Below are 26,727 nucleotides of genomic sequence, written 5' to 3'. Positions count from 1 at the left end.
TTATATTATTTATTTCCTTTCACTCTCTCAGTAATGCTGTTAAGTGGGATCTATTGATCAATTTCAAATTGTTTATTGTGGTGACCTGTTCTGCTATCGTTTCTTCACTCATATGTAGAATCCTCAAATGCACTGATATTCATGTCTGGAAACAAAAAACAAGGTAAAGACAGCTAAACTTCTGAGACTGGTCAGATTCATATACTCAGTATATTATTCTTAATTTCACACATATTTAGTCTGTTTCAATGTTTCTTTATTTAAAAAATACTCTGATTGTATTTTCTGTTAGATCACAGAATCTTGGAATCATAGAATAGTTTTTGTAGGAAGGGACCTTAAATATTATCTAATTCTAGTACTCCTGAAATGGGCAAGGATACCAGGTTGCTCGACGCAGCCTGGTCTTCCAGGTCTTCTGGAATTGGGCATCCACAACTTCTCTGGGCAACATGTTCCAGTGCCTCACCACCCTCACAGCAAAGAATTTCCTCCTAACATTTAATTTAAGCCCATCCTCTTTCAATTTAAAGCCATTCCCCCTTGTCCTATCACTACATGCCCTTGTCATAAGTGTCTCTCCAATCTTCCTGTAGGTACCCTTTATTTACTGGAAGGTTGCTGTAAGGTTTCCCCAGAGCCTTCTCTTCTCCAGGATGAACAACCTGTCTTCATAGGAGAGATGCTCCAGCCTTCTGATCATCTTCACAGCCCTCCTCTGGACTTGCTCCAGCGTATTCCTGTCCTTCTCATGTTGGCGAACCCAGAGTTGGATGCAGCACTACAGATGGAATCTCATGAGAGCAGAGTACAGGGGACAATCACCTGCCTTTACCTGCTGGTCACATTTCTTTAATTCTCTCCCCATTCTGCACTAGGATTGTCCTGATCCAAGTGCAGGACTTTACCGTTGGCCTTGTTGAACTTCATTAGGATCACACAAAGCCACACTTCTAGCCTGTCAAGGTCCCTCAGGATTGAATCCCTTCCCTCCTGTGTGTCACCTACACCACACAGCCTGGTGTCATTGGCAAACTTGCTGAGGTTTCACACAGTTCTGCTCTCCACGTCACCAAGAAAGGTATCAAACAGTGTAACACCCAATACTGACACCTGAGGAATGCCACTCATTGTTAGTCTCCACTTGGACATCAAGTCATTGACTGTAGCTTTTTTGGGTCCACCCAATTCCTTATCCACTGACTCTCCATCTCTCAAATCCTCAATTTAGGGACAAGGATGTCATGCAGGACAGTGTTTATTCATGCAGGCATCTTGTCTCTTTTACCTGACTTTTTCTTTACTGTGTCGCATTGCTCCTGAGGAATCATCCCACCATGCCTTCATGCTGCCAATAAGGTCATAGCCCTATAGATGTGCAGTTATCTCTAACTTCTCTTGTTTTTTCCCCATGTTACATCCATTTGTATAGAAGCATCTGTTGGGTCCTCACTAAAGGTTTTTACTTTGCACTGAAAAGTCTGAAAAACCTTCAAATAATCACTTAACACATTTCAACAGATAGACAGTAGCTAATGGGAGCAGCCTTCTGTTACAGTTTAATCCAAAGTGCCATATATGTATATACCTTGATTCCCACCAACTAAACATTTGGTCTAGACAACATCAGATTCAAACACAGTGGTTTATGCACCTTGTTCTCATATCACAATCCAAGAGGCTATTCATCTTTTTCAACTAGTGGTTTTAAGTAGTCTAATGCCAAAATAACATGGGAGAAGTAAGAAAAAAAAAATATAACCATATGCATTTAAAATTCTTTGCATGGTTTTAAACTGATCTTATGAAAAGTAACTGATGTGAAGATTAAATGGTGTACTAACAACTTTTGTGAATATATCTGTCTTTAACTACAAATGAACCTCCAAAAATATTGTGACATATGTGGTATAACTCCCTTTCACTCCTGTATTACTGAAGTATTTTTTCCTATTCATTCTTCTGGAAAAGAGGCAACACGCCTTAAGAAAAGTCTGTTATATTTTTCAATTGTAATTTTTCTTTCAACTTTTTAATTAACATATGGATATTTCCACCGTGAGGATAAATTTTATCATGGGTTCATTTGGTTTTGTACGGTAAGGTTTTCTCTTTAACAGTGTGAAAGACAGAGTTGATTAGAAGAGAACAACCTATTTTGCTAATGGGCACAAGATAGGTCAGACTAATTTTCACTTAAAGTAGAGCCTTTCTCTGCAATCACTTTCTTGAGTAAAGGCCACTCAGTAAGAAAGTTGAGCTATTAATAAAAAGTTGTTCTTCTCATGAAGAAATTTGTTCTACACATGATATCTCAGTAATTACTTTCCAGAAGATGATCATTCTGTGGATTTAGCCAGAGGCATAAAGCTAGCAACTTCATCTCAAACAGAAAATCTATCTATCAGGACTATCTATTACCTGGAATATTAGATACTGTTCAAATTCTGAATCCATCCACAGAAATGTAGGCACTGCTTCTTTAGTAGCATATGATCAGTGATCTTCTTTGACCCATCTTTGCTAGCGGTAGGACCCTATTTCTGTTTGGCATTAAATTTTTTCGGAGCCCTTTACTTAGACGTGTTGATAAAAAGCTGACATCTCAGAGGACCAATTCAGACGAGCAAATAGCATTCAGGAAAATGTGCTGGTTCAAAACATGTTGATCTAGAAAAAAGTCTGCAAATTCCTCACAGAGAGAGGTTTCCTGAATCAATATGAAATAAGTATTAGAAAGCATCCACAATATGTAGAAAAAGAACAATGGAGCTATGTTTTATTATTTCAAAATTCAGTCATATTACTCAGAACTTTGTGAAAAAAATCTTTTCCTGGTATTATTTTTTCAATAGAGGTAATTAAATGAAATTCAAAAAGAATCTTAGCAGCAGAGAGAAAAACTCAGTTTTCCATCCTGTCAAAATATTCTAGCCACTTGTTTTCAGTATCATATAATTCATATAATAATAATATATAATATAATAATATAATAATATCATTCCTTATAATTTTTCTCACTTTCCCTCTCATTCCTTCCCCATAAATCTTATATTCTTAACTATGTAGTAGCAGATTGAACAGGAAAGTTGGAAACACCCTCCTTTTCATATATGTCTTTCTTCTTCCCTTTAATAGTTGTCCCACAGTGCAGGCTGTTGATTGAAGCATTAAGTTTGAGATGAAAGGGAATCTGGGTGTCTGAATTTCCTCACTCTGAAAAGATCAGTGGTCTGTCAATAGTATATTTTGAGACAGTTTTCTATCAATCCATGTAATAAGGCAGTCTTCATTCAAGGAACTACATTATAAAATAATCTCCTAAAATCTTTAAAGAGAACAGTCACAAATACAATTCCACAGTTAATGTTTTCTGTTATCAGTCAGAGAAGAATACAGACATAAGGATACCTCCTACACTGAGCTATTAAGAGGATTTAAACAAATGGAAATCTGAATCACTGATTAAATAAATATGTAAGTGTGTATTCAGCTGGCAGAGGACATTCCAGCAATGTTCCAAAATAGATGAAAGAGTGCAGGAATCGAGCATTGACACTTTTGCTGCCATTCACCACTAAATTGCAGAGTTCTTTGCTCTGAGTTAGCTAAGGCAGACTTTACAAGGAGAACAGTATTCATATAGGCCCTTTAGAAAAGCTCTTACACAGAAAATAAGAAGACAAATCAAAGACCCAAATCCTTGCCCAGGGAGTAAGGTGTCACATTTTCCCATTCACTGCTCAAAGTCAAAAATTATTTATGAGGTAAGAGAGCTAAACCAAGCTCCATGTATTCTGTATCCTAGCAGTCACCTGAGATACATTTTTGCTTGACTTAGAAATAACAAAACGCCTATAAACACCGCTGAAAGATAAGACATTCTAAACAAAGCTGATTTCCTTTTGAAATTAGTTTAATAAAAAGACTTAGTTTTACAAATATGTCTAAAATCAATATAGTACAGAGCAGCGTGTTCACTTCGAAAACAACAGATATAGGTTTGCAGTTCTCCAAAAGCAGACAAAGAAGGAATGACATCAATCTTGTTCTTTATAGACAAAACTAAAATGCATACAAATACAAATAAACAAGTATTTAGTGCATGTATTTACTAGAATGAAAAACAACTGTCCTCAGACATCTTCTTTCCTATTCTCACAGACTTCACAGAGAGTTTGATATCAATTTTTGCTAATTTTTCTTTTTTCTTATCAGAAGAAGATATCTTCATGGGTACCACATATTTACAAGAATGATTCAACTTTATGATGCAATGGAGGATTACCATAGGAGGAATGTTCATTGAATATCTTATTATGGCTATGCAATTTTCATTGAGAAGTCTGTCAAACCTTTCTATTTGTGGGTGGGTATACAAGGTGTCAATTTTTGATGTCTTAAATTTTCTCAAAGTACTCATTTTCTGTTAATCATATTGCCACAAAAATCTGTCATACTTACATATGCACAATTTTAAAAAAATGTATGTCAGGTAATGACATCAAATCCAAAACTAATCTTATTCTTCTAAAGGGGGCCAGAAGTACCTAGTGACAGTTCAAGTCCAGAATCATTCCTCCATAAAAACTACACTCAGTAGCTTTTGTAGATGTCAGACTGTTTGATATATAAGCTTCTTTTTAGGTGTTTATTACTCTTTTTTTCTTTTCTTTTCCCAGAGGGACAGTCTGACTATCAATCTTCTATCTTAGGCCAGCAGAAATCTGAAAAAAGACTACACAGCAATGTTAAGTAGATGGTTTCAAAGAAAGCCCAGCAAAAGGTTATTACACATTGAAGAAAATATAGTTGAGACTATCTTCTAAAAATATAAACAAAAGAACTTTAGAAATTCCCTCAGTGGCATGAGTTCAGAAGTAGAAAAAATCTGGCAAATATTTCAGGCATAATCCTAAAGTGAGGTTTACCATCAGAATATCAGGAATGTTTTAGGTTTTTTTAATAGTTCTTCAAATTAATTGATTTTTGCTTCAGTCATTAAAAAAATGGAAAAGACAGTTTTCTTACTCTTCATCTCTTCCCTCTCCTAATTGCTAAAGTCTGCCTCAATCCCTTCAGCCCTTCAACGAGTCAGTGAAAATACTTTGGGAGTGTGTACAGTCAGTGCACGGTGGTTTGTGTCTGTTGTTCCTTGTGTCTCACACTTTTCCTCTAATCTCATGTGGGTCCTTCATGGACTCCAAATTAAATACCTTGTTCGGTGACTGGGAAACCATTTCTCCTCTTTTCTGTGACTGTGGTGTTCCCTCTGCTGTTTCTCACTCTTTGTGTTCTCTCTGCCTGTTTGGAATTTTCTTCTCATTCTTAAATATATTTTCCTAGAGGCACCACCAGCTTGGCTGATGGGCTTAGCTGTGTTCTGTGGTGGGTCTTCTGGAATAATCTGGAGTCATCGAACTGGACCCAAGACTGATTCCTGGGGGACATTACCAGCATCCTCTTGGTTGGTGATGTTATGCCTGAAGCATTCCAGCACGCACTCAGCCCTCCTGGCTTCCAGGTCACTGCTGATTCTTGTTCAGCTTTCAGTCAAGTAGGATCCCCACATCCCTTTCTGCTGCACTGCTTTCCAGCATCTCAATCCCCAGTCTATCCATACATCCAGGGTAACCCCATCTCAGTTGCAGAATCCAGCACTTTGCCCTGTTGAACTCCACGTGGTTGGTGATTGCTCAGCCCTCTGATTTGTCGAGGTCTCTCTGTAGGGCCTCCCTGTCTTTGAGGGAGGCAACAGCTCCTCACAGTTTTATATCTTCTCCAAACTTGCTCAGTATCCCTTCCATTCCCATGTCTAAGTTGTTTATGAAGATGTTAAAGAGATCAGGGCCAAGGATGGAGCTCTGTGGAGCCCCTCTAGTGACAGTTTATCACTCTGATGTCACCCCATTCACTGTAACCCTCTGTGCCCAACCCATGAGCCAGCTGCTCACCCATCCCACGATGTGTTCATCCAGCTGAATGCTGGAACTTTTGTTCCAAAGGATCCTATGAGAGATAAAAAGCGTTACTGAAATCCAAAAAAAATATTGTATTAGCTGGCTTCCTTGACCATCTAGGTGGGTTAAGTTCTAGGTCACCATTTTTTATCACAAACCCTCTTTGCATTTCCCTCTACTTTCATATTTTAATTTCTTTGCCATATTCATTGATACATTGTTTGAAAGACTAATAAAATACTTTATTTCCCTTGCTCCCCAGATGATCATTAATAAGCAGTAAAATAATTCTAAATAGTACAGATTGGTAGGATATCTTTTAATCCTTTCCAAGACAAAACCACAAGATGTAATTATTCTCTTAGCATTACAAGTGTCTGATTGCTAGCAGTCTCACATCTCTAGATGCCTGTAATTATCCACTGTAATTTGTTAGCTCATTTGACTAATTCAGAGAGACTGTATGTTTCTTCTTATACAGAGATATATGTAATGGTATGGATCTCTTTCTTCACACAGTATACTAATCACTAATTTTTGGGATGGGTAACAGTATAATAACATTTGAAAAACCAGCAAAGAGATTAACTCTCCCAGTCCAAAGACAGAATAATTACTCTTACAAATTAACTAGCCCTGTCTCCCATGAGTGAAGAATCTGTCTAATTAATGGTCAGTTCATCCATAAAAAATTACTATCAGCTGTTCAACCATTATTTAAAGATGTTTGCAGTAACTGATACAGTTTATCTGAATTTTAAATGAATACAAAGTCAGTGAGACTGTAAAATATATTGAGCATGCCACTTAATAAATACAATTTGTGAAAAGTACTGTCAGAAGCATAATTCATTGTAAAACACAACTACAGAATGTATTAGTCACTAAAATCATAAGCATCACATGTTGTATTTTTCTTATTGATGTATTGGGGTTTTCACTTATAAAATATCCCAATCAGATAATTTGAAATTATGTTCAAGAAAACTTAGCAAGTAAATGCAGATATATACGCTTTAATCAGTACGGAATTTTTGAAAAATTAGATCTAGGTGCATAAAAGATAGAGATTTAGTTGCACAGAGTGCAATTTAAAGAGAATTGGAACATCAAACTACAAACTTTTTTTTCAAGATTTCATGTTAACACATTTATCTATCTAGTAAAGTAGGTTTCCTCTCATTTGGGGAAGCTAAGCAGTGCTTTGGTGACTATTTTATCCCTACTTATTTGATAAACTAATTATTAGAAAGCTACATCAACTATTTGAATTTTTGTGTTACTTTTTTCATTTTCCTAGCAACTTTTAATTTTCTGAGCCAGAAAATAGTCTAAATACAATCAAACTCACTTTACAGCTTCTGCTGTGGGCCAGTCAGTGTTTAATGCAAGGCAGAAAAAAATGGGTGAACTCTACTTAAAACAGGAGGTTAGGCATATACTTTTAAGAGAATTATGCTAGTAAAATTAAATTTCATCACTTACATTTAAGATGTTCTGACATGTATAGAAGTAGAAGTTAGTTAGGGGTATATATATAATAATTAGTTGTGATCCAAATGTGTAATGACCAACTCCATCAACAGCAAGTTTTACTTGCTCAGATAAGTAGTGTCAATCCTATTCCTGACAATATGTCACATTTTATTTCATAACATACAGATTTCTCTATCAGAGTAAAGAGAGAAAATAATCCTTTTTTCTTTGTAAATGGTTTTACTTTTTTGTTTTTTGGGGTTTTTTTTCAGGAGAGAAAATTAAAGAAATATTCAGTACTTACAATTATTAAGAACTATTTGTTTCACATTATGGAGACAATAGAGAGAACAAATATACTTTTCATATGGTTTGATTCGTGTAACAAGAATGGCACATAAACACAAAAGCAGATATAAATATAGAAACTGTTGATTAAAAATTTAATTGCAACCAGGTATCTAGGAAACATGTAAAGAAAAACATTCTCTTCTACTAGTGATGATTAGTTAAATAAAGTAGTAAGTTTTAATCATATCACTCAAAACAAGTTAAATTCCTTGAATCATTTTTATGCCAATATCATGATTACCAGTACCTCTGGTCTTTTCTGAGATATATTGTTAACTTCTCATGCAACTGTTAGAAATATAATTAACAGATCTATATTATCACTGAGGTATGAAGTGTGCACGTGACAAAATCCTTGAGCATTTTCTAGTGAGGAAGAGCTTTGTTTCTCACAATGACTTTTTAACTTGTTAATAGCTCAGCTAGGGATAAACATTTATTAAATACCTGCCTTAAATCTCAAATTAAAATTGCAATTAGGACTTTTAAATAAAAAAGTAGAAAAATGTGACTTGATGGAAATATAGATAAACACCTTCTTATTTGGATAAAAGAGTAACAAATAAAGTTTAAAGGGAGAAAAAACTGTTATTAACCCAAATAACTTCCCGAGTGAGGAATTAATTACGAAGACATCCATGTTGGGAAACATTTATAAGGGTTGAAGGACTCATACAATTTTCTTCTCCAAGTCCAATGAAATACATACCAATTTATCATATGAAACGCAAGGGGAAGCATATTATGCATTATTATTTATTGTGGTTTATGTGGCTAAATGTGCACTGGTTAATTCTTAAAAATTCTTTTCCTTTAAGCAGACAATCCTAAAATTTAGTTAAATGTCACAGTGCAGTTGGTCTGAAGCTGTCCCCTAAACTCACCCAGCCTAGAAGTAAACAAATCCCTGGGTGAACAAGAGTAGGTTGGATTCAAATCTACACAGGGACCCTCAGCCAATCACACTCAGCCCTAAATGCAGATGTATCTGGAGCTGGGCAGTGTAAAGCCAGACCAGTCAGCTGTCTAGACAAGGGTGTTCTGAACCTCCTGTTTGAGGAGGATCTGAACAATAAAAAGAGTTGTTGTTGCATGGGTCTCTGAAAGTGTGTGTTGTCTCTGTCTCTGACTTGTGGATCCCGTCACAGTTAAGCGGAACGTTTTTGACAGTAAAAAAATAGGCTATTTCCTGCTATTTAAAAGACACAAAGTTGAATTTATGTCCACATTACCATGAAAAACATGGGATAATTTTCTGATATTGAGGCTACAAAGGGAAATACCTCACATTGTTACTTTCAGCCTTGTTACTCTCCAAAACAGGTCTTTTCCATTCTGATTTTTCTGACTTTCTTACATTAGTTTCCAGACTATGTCTAGGGCTGCTACATTTCACAAAGCAAAAGTGTTTCAGGGATTATTCTAGCAATTTTAAATCATGAACAACAGAGTTTCAGAGTCTGGAAGTGTCCCTTTAATTTACTAGACTTTAAGTGTCCCTTTAATTTACTAGACTTTCTTCAAGTTATCTTGCTTCATTAGCTAGGAAAATCCAGTGACATGCATCAAAATCGGAGAAGTTAGCCTTCACTTTGAAAGTGCTAAGAGTCACACAAAATTCTTGCATTCTGTTTAATTTAAAAGACAGTCTTTTACTGTGGGCTCAAATACCAAATATATTTTTAGATGGTTCTCTAACTACGAGATTTCAGAATGCAAATATAAGCTCTTTCACAACATAGATATTTCCTGGGAAAACTATAAAACCACACTTAACAAAGAAGAAATAATATTACTGAATATCATTGAAGAAACTACACAAATATCAGGGTAAAATTAGAAATTCTCCTTTAATTCAATTTGCTTTGAATCCCAGATGGTTTTTCCTTCTTTGGAATTCAATCACACGTGAAGATAAGTGCAAAAATTATGTATATCATCAAAGAAGAAAAACAAATTAAAGAGAGACAATAATGTAGCTAGGTTGCATCTATATAGGCTATATTTTCTGGTAATGGCTGAAATGAAAAAGCAAATTTTGGATAAAAGGAGAGAAGGAGACACCTATTCAACAATTTGAAAGTCATCCTAAATTCTGAAAATTGTCTTGTGATATAAAAAGAAATTTAACATTCATTTTGCTTTTGTGGGTTTTATTCATAAAGTCAACTGAATATTTTATATTCACATTGTAACTCCAGTTGAGTTTCCCATCTCCTTCCCAGGGAAAGAAACAACCAACCAACCAACCAACCAACCAACCAACCAACCAACCAACCAACCAACCAACCAACTAACCAAAACAAACAAAAAACCCCATATCATTTGCAGGAAAAGTGCTTCCAGATTGTTGTGTCATCCCCATTCCACAAAATGACAATCAGCTGTCAGGTAAAACACAGTCTATGCAAATAAACCAGTTGCTAGGTAAGATTGCTAGTCAATGAACAGAAGTTACAAATTTTCTTCAAAACTGCTTCCCTGTCAACACAGAATAAGGAAATCCACTATTAACCATGTTTTGTTACTCTGAAAATCAGAACAGAGATGGAGATAATAACATGGCTACTACAAAGGAAATTCAAGCCCCTCTAATCTACTAAAATTGTAGATAAATGGGAAATATTAACGTAATATTTTTAGGTCTTTCAGAAATCTTAATCAAGTCCTTTGTAGAAACTTCTTACGCATATAAAGAAAGGTAAAATACTGCAATGCATTCTAAACAGATTTAAATATTGACAATAAAGTGTAAGAATAAATTATTGATTTTCAGCATGACAAAAAAAGTTAATAACTGGACTTTCCAGAAATGCTGTATGAGGAATATGGTTGTTATACTCACATATACTTAATACTGATATGAAAAATATGATGTGGAGGAAGGTCACGATATGTTCTAGGAACGCGTTATTCAGACTGGTTCAAGATTGAAGAAATTGTATAAGATTTCCAGAAAAACCAAAATTTACTTCCATTATGGCAATAGAAATCTAATTCTCATAAATGGAAGTTGCTAAACACATTAATAACTTGCAGTCTTAAATCAGTTCTATCCACTTACAAAGTTAGGTCACCTATCTTAAGGGACTATTAAAATAGAAAATTGCGAAAAGAAATAATAGAACATAATTTAAAATATTGTGAACCAATCCACAGTATTTTCTGACATAAAATAGCAATTTCAACTTCCTAACAAACATGTATCAGAAAAAGAGTAAAGCAATTTTTGAGTAAGACTAAGGTTTGGTTTTGTATCCTGTGTGATCAAGATGGAATCAAGAAATATAAATAAATTATTAATGTATCAACATGGTGTAGATGCTTTTCATGTTGTATAGCATAATGTATGTATAAATACATATATATAAACATTTGCATGTATCTTATTTAATTACAAAATCTTCTTTGCTGTTTTTGTGTGGGGACATTAAACATCCACGTCCTAGTATTTTTTGCTAATTAAATGCAAAAAGCTATTTCTTTTATCTATTTTTTAAATTTTGTCTTCCTCCTACCCACAAAAAATATCAAAAAAATTCAGCCTTTTTCACAGTAGTTTATGAACGAAATTTACTTTAGCGAACAGTGAAATGGAAGATTTAAAACACACTTAAAGAAAATGATGGAGTTTGTAGTATCCACTGACACTTACTTTGAACATGGTATATACATGTACAGAAAATAATATATATGAAGTAATTTAAATGAATAATCCTACATATACTTATGACAGACTTAAATGTGAGATCTGTCCATTTAATGGGCAGCTATGTGAGAGTGAATTAAATGAAAGAACTGTTAGTTTGTTTGATCTTATTTTTGTATGTGGAAGAAATTAAAATATTAGTAGATATAATTGAATGGTTGTTAAATTAAGCAATGGTCTCTGCATTGAACCATTTGGGGCAACGTCAGGCAAAATGAGGTGGCTGCAGAAAAGGAGGAGGCTGCTGGTTTCCCTTCAGCACCTTGTCCCCTGCAGCCATCAGCTCTGGCACAAACAACATGGACAAGAAGAAATTATTTCACTGTGAATGTGATGAGGCACTGGAACAGATTTTCCAGAGAAGTTGTGGATGTACCATGCCCAAAAGTGTTCAAGTCCAGGTTGGAGGGGGCTCTGAGGAATGTGGTCTAGTGAGTGGTGTCCTTGCCCATGGCAATCTTTATGGTTCCTTTCAACACAAACCATGCTGAGATTTTATGATTCTATAAATTCACATTGCAGATTCTATTCCATTAGTATATTTTAATACATACAACAATGTAATATATACAGCTAATATTCTATTAGTCAATACTTTAGTCTATTAATCGCATTCTTCTGCTTAGACAACCATATTGGTATCATGCAAAGTTGTGTCAAAAAGTCCTTTACCATTTGTGATGAATGGAACCAGAGAAGAGAGAGTATAATTAATAAGTCCAGAAAGACAACAATATTGCATTCTTCTTTTGTGTATAATCAATCTGTATATGTTATGCCTAGATCAACAGTTGGAAAATTCAAAGCACTTTTTTTCATTCAGGAAAAAAATTTCTATATTTTGAGAGTTTCTGTTTTCATTTATCAGTAGCGCTCTTCTAAATAAAAAAACTCATTTTTCCTTAGACTTCTTGTTAAGCTTCTCACCTTATGGAAGGTTAAAGTCTCTTAGATCCCATCTCATTTACAAATCATTAAATATTCCCTACTGATTTCTTTTTGTCTCTTTTATTTCTTTAGATTACAAAGAAAATTAATTATTTAAATAATTAAAGGATCTTTAAGAGTAAGGAAAAATAAAAATAAAGTTCTTCCACTCCTCATAACAGAAATGAACATAGGTGAGATGAAAATCAGTTTGTGGAGGAAACTGTAGAACAGATTTTTTTGTCAAGGCTCTCACAAAGACTAGTGCTATGCTATTGTGTGTTCTAAATGCGACATACATTGCTTTGACATAAGCCAGCCAAAAAAAACCTGATGAGACATCTGATCACTGTTTTATTTAAGAGTCAAGAATTGTAGAGAAACTCAATTCAGATGCAAATTCATAAGTCTAAAGAGGTTCTGAGGTAAGAATATATAGGACATTTCTTCACTAGAACAGCAAGCTATTTTTTATTTCTTTTTTTTAGTGTTAGAAATTTGATTTGGATTTTTCATATTATGAAAAGGAGGATGGTAAATTATTTTTAAAATAGCAGTTCAAACATCTACTAAGCAATTTCTTATTGTTGGACCATATTTTTTTTATGTATGCACATTTATGAATTAACTTCTTTATACTGTTACACACCAGCAGCAGTATCAAAATCAGTTTTGGTTTTCAACTGAACTAATTTTTTTTTCCCCAAAAGAACACAAATATCCAATATGGGACAACACATGGCTAAAAGATGCACTGTTGATAATGATTTCCCTGAAGGTAATATTATCTGATAAGAAAAGTTAAGCCAAACTATCTATCACATTCTAATGGTCAGAGGTCAGTGTAACATCTGCCCTGTCTATTTCCAAATTGGTTCTGAATTCATGTACAGTATTCCTCAATGGCAAAATTTGTTTGAGCAGAAAACTGCCATACCAAAGATTTGAATCCTTTTTTTCTTTTCTTTTCTTTTTTTTTTAGCTGATATTGTGGCAAATTGCTTTTCAGCTGCAAAAGTAGCTTATTTAAGGTTTTTTCCCTAGTATTGTTAGAAGTGAATAAAGTGGCCAGACAGTGAGTACATCACAGTGACCTTGCAACTAGAAGTCAGTGATAATGAACAATTTATGAAGTATGATACCTATGCTCCAGTATCAAAAGTAATATTATCCAATGGATTTTTCAGTTTCTACAGCAGCTTTTTTGCTCCTTTTTCAGTTTTACTTTGCTGGTGGCACTAGCTTTTGAGGCCACCCTAACTTTTAATCCTCTTTTATAGCAGGAATCAACTAGTACTCAGCTTGCCTGTCTACTTCATTCCATTCCAATAAGAGAACCTTTGAGAAACATAAAAAACTCTGGACTCAGCACAAGTTCCTGCCTGCAAACCTGCAGGTTGCAAAAAAAAATAAATACATACCCATCTGAGTTTCATTTTTGCAGACACTGGAAGAAATTTTGAGTAACTGGAACCAGAACAGAAGCTTTCTACTACAATTAATTTTATTTGATCATTTTTTACATTGATAACTTGTTACTTGGTGATTTTGGTCTTCTTGTTTTTCTTACATGCTTTACTAACCTGCTAAGTGAGTTTGGAGAATGATCCAGTTGCTGATCATACCATGCTAAAATTTGCAAATACAAAGAGAGAAAAAAGAGAAAATCACTATAAACATCGGGCAGTGTGGGATAACTTTGTATATAAAACTAACAATACTCTACTACTTTAAAAAGCATCCAAAGCACATCCCATAACAATTACCATGAAGAAAATCAACTCTAACCTGGACAAAACCAGAAAATATAATCCATACTCTATCATATTTGATTGTATATATTATTGTGCATCATATTTGATACTGTGACTGAGGACATTTAAAGCCCCAAAAAACTTGCTAGATGAAAACTTTTTAAATGGTTTATGGGTGTTCACGTACTCTGAGTTAGACACACAGGAGAAATACTGACAAGATATTCTCAAGAGGTTAAAACAACAAAAAGAACTTCACTGGCAACCTTGTAAAATCAGAGGATCTTGGCAAAGGCTTAGAACAGCCTTCAATCAACATAAAACCCTTCTCAAAGTACTAACTCAGCCTATTCAACTTAGCAAACTCGAGGCCCATTTGATTTTAAATTGCTCAAAAATTTCAAGAAGAGAGAATTGGAGGAAGAAAGAGGACATAAAGACAGAAAATATATAGAAAAGGGCACATACAGCTACCAAACCCTGGGTTTCAGCAGTATTCTGTGGATAGAAATTCCAGGAGGAGGTAGTATTAAGACATGTGCTTGCCTTGTGTTCAGCTTTAAATACTCCTTTCTGGGCCCATCCCTCAGGAAGGACTTCCAGTCATCTGCCCTCTCAGGAGCTGGCTTAGGGGCTCCAGAAGCTGGTGCAGAGCACTGCCTCTGCTGTGCCAGGGATTGACAGGCACTGCTGGGCTGGGATACAGGCTCTAGGGAAGCTTACACTGCCTTACCAGGGTAAGACCTGACCAGCCTCTTCCCCCACACACATGCACCCCTCAAATATCTCGAGGCATCAGTCTTTAGTCTCTCACAGCACTCGTTCAGTTTGCCCAAAGAGGCTCTGGTGTCTCCATCCCATCTGAACACAGGCCTAAGAAATAGTTTTTAGTGACCTAACATGAGTAGGGGAGTGGGGTGAGATGACCTTCAGAGGTCCTTTCCAACCCCAACCAATGCTGCCATGGCAATGGAAACTTTGAGATCTGTACTATAGACACTGCATACTTGCAGAAACCCTATCCTTATGTTCTTCTGTTGGCATCTAGCCTATGAAGATTCAACTTTAGCAGCAACTTCCAGAGACTTCTGCAGTGAAAATATTAGCAGATGCAGACTAATGCAGACTCTTACCAGACTAAGCAGCTGCGGGTTAATTCCAGTAGGCAGCTCAGTCCCATACAGCCGGCCATTCACTGCCCCACACTGGAAAAGTGGTCAAGGGTTCAGAAACCACTTCTTGAAGGTGTTTAAATGTAAAATTGTATAATTTTTAAAATACAGCAGTGAATTTTGCTATAAAACGGACAAAGTATATATAGGTAGGGTAACTGTCAGTAATATAAATTAAAATACCAACACATTAGAAAACATTTATAGAAGGCATATGAATATATGATGGGGAGGGTACTTTTTTTTCCTTTTTTTCCTCCTGAAGATAAATAAAACTAAAAGTTGAAATAGATACCTTATGTTAAAACAGATCTTGTATAGAAATGTGAAGCACTTTTGAATACCAGTGAAAATTTTTGGAGCCACAGGATTCAATGTATATTGGTTTTATTGCTTTTATTTCTCCTTTGCTGGTAAGGAAAGATATATTTCACTGTTGGTAGTTGGGTGCAAGGAATGTTAAACATTAGAGATTAATAGAAAATATCATTTCTGAATTCAATTGTTTTGTGTTTATATGGAGTTAGATGATAATTAATTTATATTTTACAGTTAGAATTGATGGTTTTATAAATCAAAGTTTTTGCATAAGCAATAATCATTAATAAAAGTCTTAAATACTATTCTATTTAAGCTAAGCTTCACTTACCCTTTACATTTTTTCTCTATATTCTTTATTTACCTATCAAGAAAATTTTCCCTCCTTTTGCAGTTCTGGTGAAATTACTGAAGAAGTGTTAAGAACAAAGTCCTCAAAGGCATTTTTGTCCCCAAATACCAGAAGAATAATATTCCTTATCATAGATGTACAAATGTACAATAGATGTACACAGATGTAAAAATAAGGGAAAGAAGCTCACTACAGACTGCACCAGTCTCTGTACAGAATCTAATGGTAATCAATATACTTTACCATAACAGTAATGTTGGAGGAAATGCAACTATACTTATGAAGTTGTTTCTGCTCCATTTTGTAAAACCTTCCTGTGGTACCAAAATATTATGTACATATATGTCTGTATTGCAGATTTCAGTCACCCTATGTTGAGACTTCACAAGTTTTCCATGCTTCAAATCTTGCTCCATAGTATGTTTATGCCTATAATATAAATTTTTAAAAGATATTTTACACTGATGATGAGAGTTGAAGCACTGGTGTTCTCACCCTGAGAAACTGATCCATACACAAGTATATTTAAATGAGTATATTATTCTTATTATCAAAGAATGAAGTCTTAGGGCAATTTGTGTTGGAACAATTGCTTCCATGGCAACAAGAGCATCATAAAAATTTTAAGTAGGACTGCTGGTACCACCTGTTATTAAGGTTGACCAGTGGTTCATATATTCAGTTGATCATAACTTTTCATTGCTTAAATAGTCTGAATTCATATTTTCCATGCTAAGTGAACACCTGAAAGACTCAGGAAGGAATAATTTGCCCTTTTTTGGTAATTCTGCCACAAATGTTCAATAAAACAGATCTATTCCCAAGAAAGTATCTAAAGAAAATTAGGCAAAATGAAATAGTATTTGCTTGTATAAAAATCTGCAATGCTACACATTTTAGAAAAGAGATTTTTACAAAGTCTGTCAAGAACGTGTCTGTTGTTATCCCATTAAGATCTTCACATCTGCTCAAGGTATGAGACTCTAAAAAGTTTTCGCTATTGAATGGATAACAATAAGCAATACAGAACTGACCAAATCTTTCCTCATAACACTACCATTTCATGGAACTCCTGATAGCCATATTGGTACTATGTTCAGGAAGCTCACTTTCTTAGGCCATTTTTCATTAGAAGGCACATGAGACTAAAAACTGAAAGAGAAAAGGTCAGTAGGTGGACAGAGAGTGAAAATTGTGTTAGTAAACAGAAATGACAAGGAAAGATCTGAGAATAAACAGAACAAAAGAAATTGGGATGACAGGTGAGGAGTCAATGCATTTATATGAAGCCTAAGTGATGACACAGAGAGCCTAGATGAAAGAATAAAGGAAATGAGTGAAGTAAGATGAGCTGGAGGAGAGAACTGATTGGAGGCAGGAAAGGTTAATGACCAAATCACAAAAGGGAAAAACTGTGACTCTGTAGCCTTCAAATTATCTATGAAAGCCAAAGAGATTTTTATTCATATTTTCTTGATGAAACACTCTAAGAGTCGAAGGCTGTGATTTCTACAGTTTCTACAGTTCTATGATTAACTGAATTATCTGACAGTCCATTGCATGTGTATGCCATTGCATGTTGAGACACTGAGGTTGGATATTAGGAAAATTTGTTTACTGAAAGAGTGGTTAAATCCTGGAAAAAGTTTCCCACAGAATTGGTGGAATCACTATCCCTGGAGTAGATGCAGCACTTTATGACACACTTCAATGTACCTGATAATCTTCAAAGTCTTTTCCAATCTTAATGATTCTATGATTGCATATTCTGTCTATAAGGGATGGTTGAACAAGAGGGGAAAAGGCTACTTGTCCAGGTTGATGCCTGGCTAATTAAAAGGAATGCTTACAGGAAAGGGAAGACTGCTATCTTAGGCTGAGTATCTGGTCAGACTGAAAAATATCATGTGAGGCAGGCACTGAGGAGTAGCCTACAGGATGAGGGAGATTGAAACTTTTTTTAAAACAAAGAGCTTGCTGTTAGGTAGAAACAAAAGCCGAACTTGTGCAAGATAAAATTTTTTAAAGACCTAGAGAGAATTTACGGTCTTTCTGATCCAGAACACAGTGAATTCTTTGATTTAAAAGCAAAGGAAGAAAAAAAGGAGATGGTGGAGACAAAGGATAATTGTTTAAAACCTTTTTTAAATTTTGATGTTTGAAATTTAAAAAATCTGATTTTTTTACAGGATTATCTTGTTTTAGTTTATTTATCTTCTAAATAATCCATTTTTAAAGATTGAGAGCCTTTAATGTCCTTTGGTGTGTTCATTTAAACAAAGGAACATGGAGAGCTGCTTGCCTCAAGATTCTCCTGTAATTGAGGTTTTCAGAGTCCAGACATGCAAAAACTTTGTGATACAATTTAGAAGAGTTGAATTACACCATTATCCCCATTTATTTTATGCAGCAGGCTTTGAGTTCCTCCTTTTCTGGGAGTACAATGAATGCCATGAATGGCTAGCAGATGAACTACAGGATGACTACAGCTGCATTTGAAGGTACTGGGAAGAGTAGCCCAAGCTGAAGGTCTAAGTACCCTTAAAAAAAGTTTCTAGATATTCAAACTGGTCTTTAATTTATCAGATAATGTATATCAGTGTTCAAGTCACTAAAATGAGTATAATTCTTCCTCTTTAGTTCTCCAACCCATACTGAACCTAAATTCAATATTCTGTTGCGAGGCAGTGAAATACCATAAAGTCACAGGTAATGTAACAGATGATGTTAAGATTACCAAGTGTGTTAACAAACCAAATCAAAGCATGTAAGTTTTCACTAGTTTGAATTGAATAAAACATGGGTATTACATTGAGTAATGCTCTGTTCAAAGCATTGCATATGAACTCTTTCATGAAGAAGACAAAAACACAAGAAGGGACAACAGAACAAGTAAAACAGGACAAGAACAGAGGTCTCCTCCTTGTCACTCTGCTAATTTTCATCACAAGGTGAAACCTACACATTTTACATTCAAAGGACAGAGTTAGGTTCAAGTGCCAGCTTCCTGAAAATTTTTTCCATCAATGGATGCTAATACACAGTCTATACTCCGTAATTACTAGAGTATAGTAATTAGAGTTGTAGTTTTAATCTTGTGCTCCAGATAAATTTACTTAACAGAAGTATATTATTCCATTAATATATTTCAGAATTCCAAGGCAAGCAGAAATGTGCATTCTCTAGAGTTGATATTGCATACTGACCTGGTCAAACAGAGACCCTTTCCTGAATGGACCCAAATAAGAATCAAATGCCACTGTTGAATGGGATGAGGGAAATGGAACACTGTCAGCAGCAGTTATTTATTTCTACGTACAGTAAATTATGACAACTAGCATATTTTAAGGCTAAGTGAGGCTAAACAAAACTATACATGATTTCTATGATTTCTTTTCCTATAAACTTCTTCTGGCAATATAACTTAGAAAAATAAAATGTTCGTGTTTTTTTTTAAACAAGGTTGGCGGTGATATCTGTATCTTCATTTCATGTTTGCATTCTATTTCCAAGGGAGATATAGAAGTTTTTCATTTATACAAGGTATTACATACTTTAGAGAATTATATTCTTATTGTAGTCATTCTTTACTTTAATTTCTCTTTGATTTCCCCTCGGCAGAATTTTGTTTGTAAATATTTATCTGAATATGGAGCAATATTCTAATACAGCTTTCCAAAAAGTTCTTTGTCACTCTTTTCATATCTTGCTCATAGTTGCAATATTCTTTCTCAAACAGTTGCACTATATGCAATATTAAAATCTGTTTTAATCCATGAAAGAAGCTTGTTGCAGCTTATCAGTGTGGATTTGGAAGATGTGTATAACCAACTCTGCACATGATTCGAATCTGGATCTGAAGACTTACTAAATCACCTGACTCCCCTGTCTTCAGCAAAAACCTTTTTAGCACTGTGGTAGAACATAAAACATGAGAACCTTACTTAGAAAAACTTAAATCCTTCTATTTTCTGAGAAAACTGTGTCATTTTCTTCACACTTACATGTATGCTCCATGTACCTGCAGTGGTTTACTTGCCTTTTTGTCAGTGAATTGTCATAATCACTCACAAGCAGTAGAGATACAGACGTCTAAAAGAGAGGTCACAGTACTATTAAAATAATCTGACTTTTTTTAGCATCTCAAACTGCTGTCCATAATGAATTACAAGCAGTGCTTTTAAATACAATATCAAACTAATTCTATGGATGAATATAAAGTCTAGAAAAATATTTTCATTTTTAGCCTCTTTGTCCTGTTGTGCAAGCTCCAGAATAAATGTGAGAGGTACAAGATCCTCTCTGTATCTTCTTTATACAATAATTTTTTTGTTCTGTGCTTCTGGCATTCCGATTGAATCAAACTTGCAGATGACATGATTTCAAATAATGTTAAAATGCAAGTAAAAGTAGAAACAACATTGTTACATTATTGCTAACTTTGCAGGAACACAGGAAAATACTACAGACATGAATTTGTAGCTAATTAGTTTTAGCTACTTGATATCAGTAAGGCTTTCTGCACAAAGAATAAGTACATACAAATTATGTATAATTATTTTATAATAGGTGCACTATGTCTATATGAAGTCCATGTTCAGTCTCTAAATCACTGGATGTGTAGAAAATATTTTTCATGAATGCTTTGCAATCCCTAGTAAAGCAATTAACTAATTACTGGGAGCAATTACTTAGAGATGTAAATATGTACTACTTTGTGAAGTTAGTTTAGCCTTATAAATATTAAATTACATAAACAAAGTCCTATCTTCAGGCTAACTTCAATACATTAAAAGAAAATTCAGAGCCAATTTAGAGACTTCTTATGCTGTTTCATTGCTTTTAGATATTTTAGGCCATAGTATAAAATATTTTTACTATAGGGTGAACAGTGGTAGAGCTAAAAGTATGCTAATATTCCTGGCTTGTATTATGTACTTTGTAAATTTGTTCCAATAATCTGCTGCAACAACTTTCACTACAGTATTTTGAGCTGCCACTGCAGCTGACTTAAAACTCACAATATATTGAGCAAAACTACTCAATGCTATGTGATGCTGCATTTTCTCTTTACATATTTTCACAGTGAATTTTTATTATTAGATTGACTTTGATAGATTAGAATTGAATAATGCAATCGTAGAAAATCTTGGGATTAAAGCTATGGAACTGAATAAAGATCAGTTGATTGATTGATTGACTCTGAAGAGTTGGATAGCAAATGGTTTTTGTTCCACAAAATTTAGGGTTAGGAGAGATGGAGAAATTTCAGAAAAGGAGGAAGTTAAAGTCTGATTGGATTCTCCTAACAAAGATATAATAAACAAAAAAAATACTAAATAGAACCCCAACAAAACAAAATAATTTTTATAAATTTAATAAGGAATTAATTAATTGATAAGAACACTCCAATGCTTAGGGTCCAGCAATTGAGAAACAGTTGAATTCTTTACTTTGATATGGAGAATTTGGAAGGTCTTTTGGAGGATATGCTTATATAATATAGTCATCCGGAATTAAAAAGAACGCATTTTATTTACCATAAAATATAAATTCTACTTGTAAAATAGCAACAACAATAATTGACAAATGCAGTAAAAAGCATATGTCATCAAAAACTCATTAAAAACCCCTGTTGATTCACCAAAGTCCGTTCTGAACAATCTGTTTCTTGGCCTGTCAGTACTTTGTCTGTGATCTTGTCCAAGGCATCTAATTTCTTTAAATCTCCACTTTGCAGATGTAAAACATTAAGCCAAAAAATATCTAGGTATTTAATATTTCATGTATTCATCTGGATATGGGAGATGCATAGAGGCATATCTGACAGGAAGAGTTTATTTGAGTAATATGGATAAAATTTGTATTTTAAAATATGCTTTATGTCTAATCTGCTTAGAAAATTTTAGAGCAGATAAAAGAGAACAATTGGAAAAATTTTTTTACTAGGGAGGTTTTACTTGTTAATGAGTCTCTTAAAAAATAGCTTCGTAATGGTACTTTCCATGTGTAAAGCACTTCCTCCCCAACAAAAATCCCCAAATAAAACAAAACCCCAAACCTAAACCCAACCACTAAGACCATAATGGCTCTTTACTTTTTAGATGACCTGGCAGCCACCATGAATACCAAAAGATATAAAAAACAGGTATTTTTAAGGCATTCTAAGTCTAATGTAATCTCTAGAAATCTGTGAAATTTCATTACTTTTTTACTTCTCTCTTTTTTCTTAAGCTTGCACATTTAAATTTTCTGCCTAAATCAATGGAACGCTGATATCTTCAGTTCCCTGACTGAGTCTCTAATGGAAAGGCTATTACAACTATGAGGACAATGGTACTTAAAGCTGTACTGTAAAGTATTAACTTGTTTTTATTAGCACCTCATTCATAGTGCAAACTCTGAAGCCTCACTTTTTAAACCGCTCTTACATACATCTGATGTTGAATTTACTGTTTATGTAGTCAAATGACAGTATATGCGATGAAAAGAAAAATCCACTGTCAGATCTAAGTAACAACATTCCACAAAATAGCACTTAAATGTAAGGCTAAGCAGAAGGATCCTGAAAAGCAGAATTAACCTTGAGAAGTGTTATCATTTAGTAATAAGATGAACTAAGAGATTAGAGGGATTCCAGGGTTTCCAAATTTCCTGTCTCTTCCAGGTTCTTGAAACTGAATGAGCAGAGTCAGGATATCTTTTGGCTTATGATATATCTGGGGGATGAAGATTGCATACCCTAGAAAGTAAAGTTCTGAATAACTGTTTATTTAGAGACTAGCTGAGTTCACAAAGCTTTATTAAATGGACAATCCATTCTACATTTCTCTAAGGGACTGAGGGAATGAATAAACAGAATGAAAACAGGAACCTTCCGAAAGCATAGCAAAGAGTTTCTGGGAAACCGAAATATTAGTACACTCATTTACTAGTTTGATTCATATTTTACAATACTACAGTATCTTAACTTTCACCTGTGTGCAATTCATTGCACTCCTACATCAGTAATTCATGATATGGGTCTTAGCATTTTAAGTATACACCACCTTTAAGTATAAACTGAATTTAAGTACATACCAGCAAATGTGTTATAAAACTGCTCCCTAGGAGGACCTTGTGAGATGTTTCCACTATACACTTGTCAGTGATTGTTTCACCTGCTGCTGTTTTATGAGCAGGTGGTTGAGTTTACCAAGGAGCAAAATCTTAGCGAATGGAGAAAGACCATATGACACACACATACTAGTACAGACCGAGATATTCAGCCATGTCTGTAACATGTCTGCAGTTACTTTCCAGCACATCTCCCCTCCTTTCCAGTACTGCTACTTAAATATCCTACTTGGATAATGACAACATTTTTTTTCTTTATTATTATTACTACTGTTGCTATTATTTCCCACCCCTAACATATATTATTTATATTGATATAAAACATATATTATATTGTTTTACTTACAAAGGGAGGTGAAAGAAACAGTGGAATATCTTTTCCTCTGAGTTTGATACAAATTACTCATTTGATTCTACACAAAATCATCTTACCCTTTATTAATATATACTGGTTTATTCTTCATATGAATCTTACATCCAGTTGTCATCATATTCCCTTGAGAAGTTATTGTTTTTCTTCTCCTATCTCTTGATTTTACAGGTCCTCTAGCTCTAATTTTTGAATGCCTGTCTTAGGAGAAGGTTGTGTTTTATCACCAACATTCACTTTGCTAGTACTGTTTTCTGCTTTGTTAGATTTTCAGCATCTCAAAAAGGGAATAGTACATAGAAAAGTTGAAAGTTTTACTATGCCTTCCATACCATTTCATGAGTTTTTCTCTACCTTTCCTCATGATCAATTAATACTAAGGAGTGCTCTCAAATCAAGGCATCTCAAAATGTGTGTTCATCTATGTATTCAGTATAAGGTAGGTACTTAATTTCCATTCTGAACCAACCCTAATTAACTATTATCTATCACAGAAAAAAAGAATTAATTACAAAATATATGCTATCAAATAAGAATTACCTGCATTGAAAGCTTTGGTTTTAAAAATCAGTCTTATTTCATCCATTTGGGTTCATATTCATTGGAAACATGACACCTGAAAAAAAGTGTCTCTTTTTTTATATCTTTTCTGTTTAACAATGGAATGATAATGAAAAATATTTAGAACAGAATTAGAAGCTGAACTATATTCATAAGAGGAAGTAAACGCTAATTTGTCTGTAATGAAAAGAAATGTACAGGAATTTCACGATTACAAGCCGCACCGTTTTGATTAAAATTTTACTCCCACACTGGAAATGCAGCTTACACTCAGGAGCGGCTAATATGTGAATAATTTTCTGACATTTCCAACCCTGGAAGTGCAAACCCAGGTGCCGAGTCGAGCACCTACCAGTAAAACCCGGTTTTACGCGATTGTTACAAATTGGTTACTCTGTTTTGCGGTGGGTGGAGCCGGGTTCCATGCTGGCAGCACGGAGGCGGGGGGAGGCGGGTGAGGTCCCTCCTTCAGGCAGCACAGCCTGGGGGGAGGCGGGGACTCCCTCCTGCTCGCCCCGCGGCTCAGGGGGAGGCAGGGGGCTCCTTCGCCTCCTGCCGCTGCCGCCGTGGGTGCCAGCGGGTTCCGTGTCCCCGCCTCCCACCACTGCTGTGAGTGCCAGTGGGCTCCGTGCTCCCCTGTCACCATGGCGCAGCACCAGGTCGGGGCCAGCGAGCTTAGCAGCGGCCGGTCCCGAGTGACCCCGCCGAGCGGCAGCACCGAGCTGGGCCACCTGACCCCGTCGGCAGCCCCGAGCCCTCACGGCATGAGCCGAGCCAGTAAACCTCCCCATCCCATGATTCTGTTACTATTTGGCAACTTTGTTGCACGCGGGTCCTCCCTGCGAACAACAGAGCAGCTTATAATTGGGTGCGGTTTGTGTGTGGACAAAGAACAAAATGTTTACCAACACCCAGAGATGCAGCTTATAGTCAGTGCGGCTTGTAATCGTGAAATTACTGTAATCTTATATAAGACTGCCCCACAAAAAAAACCAAAAAACCAAAATCAATCAAAATACTAGACCCATAGAACTCATCAGGGGTAGTAAAAATCAAATTATTTTCCTGCAGCTCAAAACTATATTGACCTGAATTTTTCTGCTGATGTAATTTATTCATTTTTGTTTTGACTACTAGAGCCAAATGCTTGTCTCAATGTGCAGCCCTAGAGCCAAAAAGAATGCACAGCTCATGTAATACGGTAAGTGCTATCTCCAGTCAGGAAGTTCCTCCTGTTATATTTAAGTGCCAAAAAAAGATGATCTGCAAAGTGAAGACAAGTACATAGAATTCCTGAGTATCTGAAACTGCCAACAGGACAAACTGTTTTTATAGTAAGTGCCTAAGAAATGCATTAGTAGCACTTCCACTTGGAAGCCAAAATGAATGCAACATAAGAGCAAAACAGCACAATCTGTTGCAAAGCGAGCCTGTGGCAGACAGTGATGTTGTTGGCACATGCAGCATAAAGGAGGAAATGGAGAAAAGTTGTCCTGGGTGTGGAGATAACTAATTCAGTATTATTAACATGAGCTGCATCTGCAGCTTGGTTTAGTTTTACAGATAGACACACATAGATGCCTTGAGTCCTACAAACTGAAGAGCAGGAGTTCAAGAATGCATTTTCTGAGCTTCTACCCTTTTCCTTATGCAACATATTTTGAAACTAATTAATGTCAGAATGCAACAAATACATTCAACTTCACTGGATAAATACCTTTGCTTGATTGATGTCTCTGGTAATGAGTTCAGTCCAGAAATGAATGATGCTAAACAATAAGAAAGCCTCCTGTTTGTCTTCGGTTTATGTTCCATCTAACCTTCACAGTGATTTTATCTATGAATTCGGAGTATTCCTGATACTTAACAGGTAATTAGAAGTGAAAATTTAAGGCATTATTTTTTAGAGAACTTTCAAATATCGTCCATTTTAACTGTCTGAAAAAAAGGCCACAGTCAAAATGCTCTCTATTTGCTTATGTATATTTTTGAAAACGTCCTAGATCACTTGGATAGCTATCTTTTATACAAATTCAATAATCATTGATGCTTTTTCAACTGGTTTTTCTGACAGCTAAAAAGAATGCAATATTGTGTGTGTTTAGGTAGCTTCAAAACTAAGCAAGAAAATTCAAGTTTCACTCAATAGGTTTTTTCATTAAAATAAAAAAAATCTATTGAAGGATCAGACCTTTTAGACAGTTTAATTTGTTTGTTTTCTCATTACAAGTTTATTACCCAACACAGTTTGTTTAGAATCGGAAATCAGATTATAGACTTAGTCCTCTGGGTCTAATAACTTTGCATTCCTGGTGCAGGGGAAAAAAAAAAAAATATAATCTGGAAGTAATTTTCTTTTAATTTTTTTATCTTGTTAATATGTCCACTAATGGTTGTGATAAATTTTTATTATATTAACAAATTTTTTTATTTCTCTGAGCTTATTTATAGCAAATTTCTTGTTCTGTTCATAGGACCTAATTATGTCATTCATGCATATTCTTATAGAAGATCTTTCACAATATTCAACAGATGCTTCAGAATTTGAAAAATAATAAAAAAGACACTTTAACTGCCACAGAGAAAAAAAATGTGTAACCATTCAATAAAAACATGGTAGAAAGCCAGCTAAAATTTTCAATATATCTCCATCTATCTATA

General features: G+C 35.0%; 1 protein-coding gene across 4 annotated transcripts in view; it reads right to left on the bottom strand.

Annotated features, from left to right (window-relative positions):
* LOC116997064 overlaps window positions 1-26,727 on the bottom strand; it is a 70,844-nt gene that overhangs the window by 2,583 nt on the left and 41,534 nt on the right. Inside the window, exons 4-6 of one of the 4 annotated variants that reach the window (XR_004418065.1) lie at window positions 24,046-24,121; window positions 14,007-14,052; window positions 4,647-6,009 (exon numbers count right to left, since the gene is read on the bottom strand). The exons of 1 other annotated variant lie outside the window; for it this stretch is intronic. The gene's annotated coding sequence lies outside the window, so the exon portion shown is untranslated. Of the gene's footprint in view, window positions 1-4,646; window positions 6,010-14,006; window positions 14,053-23,979; window positions 24,122-26,727 lie in introns of those variants that run through there. 2 more of the 4 variants (XR_004418062.1, XR_004418061.1) reach the window with 2 other exon arrangements.

Source organism: Catharus ustulatus, chromosome 5 (genome assembly GCF_009819885.2).
Source record: "Catharus ustulatus isolate bCatUst1 chromosome 5, bCatUst1.pri.v2, whole genome shotgun sequence".
NCBI classification, from domain to species: domain Eukaryota; kingdom Metazoa; phylum Chordata; class Aves; order Passeriformes; family Turdidae; genus Catharus; species Catharus ustulatus.
This window is presented reverse-complemented; position numbering and strand designations above follow the sequence as displayed.